A 6,265-nucleotide genomic window follows, 5' to 3' on the forward strand; every position below is an offset into this window, starting at 1 on the left:
ATTAGGGGAATTTCTCTTGATGTATTAGATAAATATTAAAAATATTTTGAGGTTTATTACAATTATCCCTTAAATACAACGGAATATTTTTCATTTTAAAATACGCTTTTGAAAGTCAAACCACCTACCCAAAGCTCCTCAATTCTAAAAGTGCAAAATTAAGGGTAATTTTCTGTTTATAATGTACAAACACCTCAATGTGTAATTTTAGAAATTTTGCCATTCTTTAAAAAAAAGGCCCATAATCAATAATATTGGTCTTTTTCAATTGCCCAACATCCTTAGACCCACATCTACATAGTGATTAATTCATGTTAGTTCTTCTATTTGCTAATTTTAGATAATTTGAATGAAAGCTATTAGACAATAAGCAGCTCTCCTGGACTAACTTTTTTTTTTTTATTTACTATAACAATTTGTAGTTTTGACCAAATTTTAAGATCTGTCAATATGCATTACTATGTGTTACAGAATCATTTCCATTGTACATATATAACACTTTTTTATGGATTCACTCATTCATTGGATGGTGGTCATCTGGATTTTTCCGATTACAGGCTGTTATGAATAGTATTACTATAAAAATTAGAGCACACGTCTTAGGTGGAATAAGTTTGCATTCTCTTGGATTGTATTGGATTGTATTGGCTAATAGAAATATGACAGCCCTCTACATACCTCTTATAAGCTAGGTTTGCGTTTCTTCTTCTTCTTCTTCTTCTTCTTCTTCTTCTTCTTCTTCTTCTTCTTCTTCTTCTTCTTCTTCTTCTTCTTCTTCTTCTGGCTATTTTCTTTATTTACATTTCAAATGTTATCTCCTTTCCTGGTTTCCCCTCTGAAAACACCCTATCCNATCTCCCCTCCCCCTGCTCATCAACCCACCCACTCCAGCTTCCCTGTCCTGGCATTCCCCTACTTTGGGACATCAAGCCTTCTCAGGACCAAGGGCCTCTCCTCCCATTGATTTCCAAGGAGGCCATCCTCTGCTACATATGCAACTGGAGCCATGTGTCCCTCCATGTGTACTTGTTGATTGGTTATTTAGTTCCTGAGAGCTCTGGGGGATGCTGGTGAAATTAATATTGCTGTTCCTCCTATGGGATTGCAAGCTCCTTCCGATCCTTAGGTCCTTTCTCTAGCTCCTCCATTGGGGGCCTTGTGCTCTGTCCAATGGTTGGCTGAGAGCATCCACCTCTGCATTTTTCAGTCATGGGCAGAGTCTCTCAGGAGACAGCTATATCAAGCACTCGTTGGCATCCACAATAGTGCCTGGGTACGGTGACTGTATATGAGATGTGTCCTCATGTGGGGCAGTCAGTCTATAGATGGTCATTCCTTCAGTCTCTGCTCCACACTTTGTCTCTACTTCTTATGTAGTAGGAGGAACAAAATATCATCTACATAGAGAAGGAGTCCTGCTGTACTTAGAGAATAGATACTATTTGTCATTATGATTCATTAAGATATAAGGCCTCCCTTTGAATTTATTCTAGCAGGTTTCTTAGAATTAAAATAATTTTAAATCTTTATTGATAGGGTGAATACAAATATTACAAATTTCATCAAAATCCAAGAGGGAGGCCTCAGCTGTTTTTCATGTAAATAGTCAAGTTATTGCTCCTATTTAACTTCAGGATACCTATTGTACATCTTTTTTAAAATAGTAGCTCTATTTATTTTGTGGCCATTTAACATAGTAGGAAGAAATGTAACTTGCTGGATCCAAACCTGGACCCAAAACATTGATACTGGATGGTTCTGGAAATTTTGTGTTTTCATTTAAAAGAAAAAGATGGTGGGAAAAACACTAAAGTGTTCTAACAAATCCTCCTCAAATCAGCATGTTTTATAAGTCCAATGATATAATAGTTAGGACCACATAGACACTAATCTTATAATCTGATGTGAATAAATGACTGAATAAAACTGTCCCAGCTCTTACAATATTCAGCCAGAGGAAGCCACTGTAAACTTATGCATGTAAGATCGAACTAAAAGAATGCTATAGAACACAACACCAGAAGAATTTTGACATGGTATGAATTTTCTCTTGAACTTCTTCATCAACACATCCTCATCATCTGCCATATAATGTATCTGAGTATATACAACTCAGTATACAAAAGCTGCTGTGCATACAGTTCTGTCTACAGCAAGTATTCAGAGGAACCAACAAGTTATAAGTTAGCTTATACCTAGAACCTAAAAATAACAGGTGGATATATCTGTGAAACAAAGAAATTTTCTTGCTTACATATCTCTTTGTAAATAAAAGCAAGACTCAAGTGGATCACTGAGTTCTGAAAGTTAATAATTTTAAATAACCCCAATGTACTCAATGGATTCGTATTAAGTTCAACTCACTAATATCTATGATATTTATTTATTTATCTATCATCTCATCAGTAATTATGTGGGTGATCAATTTATTATCCATAATTCTTCAATTTCTGTTTCCACAAATTTGAGTACAAAATAACAATAGCACCTAAATCCTGTAACAGTTGTAATGATTCTCTGTAATATATGAGAGAAGAATAAAATATAGTAAAAAATAATAATAATAAATAGTATTGGAGTGTATGATATAGAAGCCATCTGTTTTAGCATCCCACTATTACTTTTTCATTCACAAAAGTTAAGGGAGTGCTATGAAAATGACTTTCTCTGCCCTATACGAAGCTCGGAAGTTCCAAACCAGTTCTGTAAATAGTCACCACCTTCTGGCTTCTGTCCACTAAACGAGCAATACTGCTGCAGAAACGGAGGCAAGCAGAAGATCCAAAGGGAAAGACATTGTTGTGAAATATGAAAATTGAATTTCCAAGGAAAGGAACATTGAATTAAATGGGTGTGAATGAACTTTATGAGAATTGGTAGGGGTATAATATGAGAATTATGAATTCATAAAATTTAGAGATATCTAATGAGAACAGATTTCAATTTAGGTGGGTTTTTTTTTTTTTGATAACTTTATAAAGAATGGGAAATAATTTCTCCTGGTTGGGTTTTCTCTCTTGTTGTCTGTTTGTTTTGTTTCATCTAGGTTTCATTGTAATCACTGAAAGTGTTTTACAACAAAACAGTTTGTGAATACAAATGTCCTTTATCCAAACTCTTAAAGCATAAATGTAGTTTTCTACAGTTATCTAATGAAAGCTGTAGTGTCCTATTGGGATCAGCACAGTCAGTTACTGAGGCTTAGTCATTTTCATCCCTTAACCCATGGCAGGTGTGACAGTGACTGTTGCTCATATCCTGCAGCTGGCTCCCCTGGAAGAGGAGAGCTAGCTCTCAACCAAAATGCATCAGACCACATAGAAAAACTTCTGAATTTTACTGAGAATAAACTTATATTTTTCTTAAAATGAGGTAAAGGAGAAAATACATCTTTGATTAAATTAACATACTCAAAATATCAACACACCTAGCTGAATTATAAATTCTTACTGTACACTAGTATATGTTGTTTTTTTTTTTTTTATCATGTTTACCTCCTGTCAGCATCCCACACCACTTGTTGTTTTTCTTTTTAAACCTTTAAAAAACATTTATGCCTGGTAGTGCACTTGGGAGGCAGAGGTAGGCAGATGTCTGAGTTAGAGGCCAGTCTGTTCTACAGTGAGTTCCAGGACAGCCAGGGCTACACAGAGAAACCCTGACTTGGAAAAACAAAACAAAATAACAACAACAAAAAAAAACCCACAATCATTTATTCTTTTCACATGTATTACTTGCCAAATGCAGTTTTCCTCCCTCCACTTCTAATTTCTCCCTCAACCCCCCAGAACAACTCTTCCTGTTTCCCATCAAAAAGGAAAGAGAGACAGACAGACAGACAGAATTATAAAGAAAAAAAGCAGGCCTCCCACTGATATCCACTGAACATAGTCTAACAAGATACAGTAAGAATAGGCATATCACGTGGACCTGGACATCCAATAGGAAGAAAAGGATTTCAAACACAGGCAATAGAATACGAGACACATCCCACTTGCATTGTTGAGAATGCCACAGGAATATCAAACCATACAACTATAAAGTATTCAGAGGACCTAGATCAAACCTATCAGGGTTAGGCTTGTTACTTCAGTTTCTGAGAACTCTATGAACATTGCTTATTGGATTCTGTGGGCCTCATCCTTGAATGTCCTTGACTCCTCTGCCTCCTACAGTCCTTCCTCTCCTTCTTATGCTGAATTCCTTTGGCTCTGTCTCAGCATCTCCTTCCTTTGGTTGCTGGATGAGGGCCCTGTGATGACAATGATGACAACTGTGCAAGGTACTACTGATCTATGAATATAGATCAGAAAATCATTAAGAGTCAATTTCTTTCTTTCTTTCTTTCTTTCTTTCTTTCTTTCTTTCTTTCTTTCTTTCTTTCTTTCTTTCTTTCTTTCTTTCTTTCTTTTTTCTGGTTGCTTTTGATTCTCTCTTGGGTTTCTGGACTGTCCAGCCTCAAATTCATGTGTACATTTTCCACGGCAAATGGATACATCAGCATCAGCTCAGGTAGCAAATGCCTGGCACCTGCTCAGTCCTTCTAGAACCATTTGTGGTGGATGATGGAAGGGTTCAGCTTGCCATAGGCCTACTTGCTGATCCAAATCTGGTGGATGGTGAACAGTTAGGCTGTAATGGAGCTGCCAATCCAGACTGAGTTCTTGTCCTCAGGGGTAGCAATAATCTTCATCTTCATTGTGCTGGGTGCTAGGGCTGTGATCTCCTTCTGCATCCTGTTTAGCAATGCCTGGATATGTGCTGGTACCACCAGGCAACACTGTTTTGGCATACAGGTCCTTGTGCATATCCACATCACATTTCATGATGGAGTTGAAGGTTGTCTTATGGGTAGATTCCATGCCCAGGAAGGAAGGCTAGGAGAGTACATCTGGACAACAGAATCAATCGCTCATTACTGACGGTAATCACCTGCCTATTCATCATGCAGCTCAAAAATCTTCTTCAAGGAGGAGGATGCATCAGTAACCATTTCTTGTTCTAAATCTAGGGCCACATAGCAACACAGCACAGTTTCTCCTTAATGTCACAACCAATTTCCCTCTCAACAGTGATATTAAAGATATGGCCCTGCATAGGATCTTCTAATCAGTCAGGTCCTGGTCAGTTAGGTCCAGATTGAAAATGGCATGGGAATGGGCATAGCGCTCACAGATGGGCACTCTATGTGAGACTCACGTTACCAGAGTCCATAACAATGTCAGTTGTGCACGCAGATGCATATAACGACAGCACCGCCTGAATGGCCACATACATGGTTGGGGTATTAAACATTTCAAACATTATCTGCGTAATCTTCTTTTCTGTTACTTTTGGGATTCAGGGGTCAGAAGCACTAGGTCCTCCCCAAGGACCGCATGCAGTTCACTGTAGAAGGTAGGATGTCAGATGTTATTTATGTCATCTCAGTTAGTGACAATGCCATGCTCAATAGGATACTCCAGGGTCAGGATTCCCCTCTTGTTCTGGTCCTCATGACCCAAGTAGGAGTCTTTATGGCTCATGCCCACCATGATGACAGTGGAAGGAAACATTGCCCTCAGGGTGTTGTCATCAACAAAGCCAGCTTTGTACATGCCCGAACCATTGTCAATGAGGAGGGTGGTGGTTTCTTCTTCCATTGCAATCAGTCAAGGACTGAGCAATAGAGCAGTGAAAACATGCGCAGGGTAAGCTGGCACCAGAGTGTGAGCGACCTATGAGTCGTATTTGAGTTTCCCATATATTATTGAAAGTGGGGCACGCTACAGTGGCACAGTCAATTTGGGAAAGAGTATTATGGAAAACTGATTCTCCTGTTTTCAACAGCTATCAAATACCAATAGCTGCTTAGCTGGGGATAGGATTTTGCTCCCTCCTATTCTCTCTGTTGGGGTTATGTCTTTTGTGTCTGCACAAATAATTTGTATATTGTTCTAATACTGAGTTTGTATGTACAAAGCTTTATTTTGGAACCATTGTTCCTATAGTGATGTTTAGGACTTTTTGATCCTGTCATTCGTCATTATACTAAGAGTAAGTGGGGCCATTACAATCTTTTATAATTTCCAAGAAACCTTTAAAGGTTGTTTTCTTAAGTGCTACAAAACTACTAAGAAATTTTTTGTAATTACGAGAATTTCTTTGAATATATTGATCAATATTTTTCTTTTCATTTTATAATAACTGAAATTTCTCTTTAACATTTCATTTCTATTGTCCTTGGATTTCAGTAATAAACAAGCATAAACAATCTTTAATGCCT

At 37.7% G+C, this 6,265-nt stretch overlaps 1 pseudogene; it reads right to left on the minus strand.

Annotated features, from left to right (window-relative positions):
• Positions 1 to 4,543: 4,543 nt before the first annotated feature.
• LOC110330737 lies at positions 4,544 to 5,645 on the minus strand (annotated as a pseudogene).
• Positions 5,646 to 6,265: the final 620 nt, after the last annotated feature.

The sequence above is a fragment of the Mus pahari genome, chromosome 13 (assembly GCF_900095145.1).
Source record: "Mus pahari chromosome 13, PAHARI_EIJ_v1.1, whole genome shotgun sequence".
Lineage (NCBI taxonomy): Eukaryota > Metazoa > Chordata > Mammalia > Rodentia > Muridae > Mus > Mus pahari.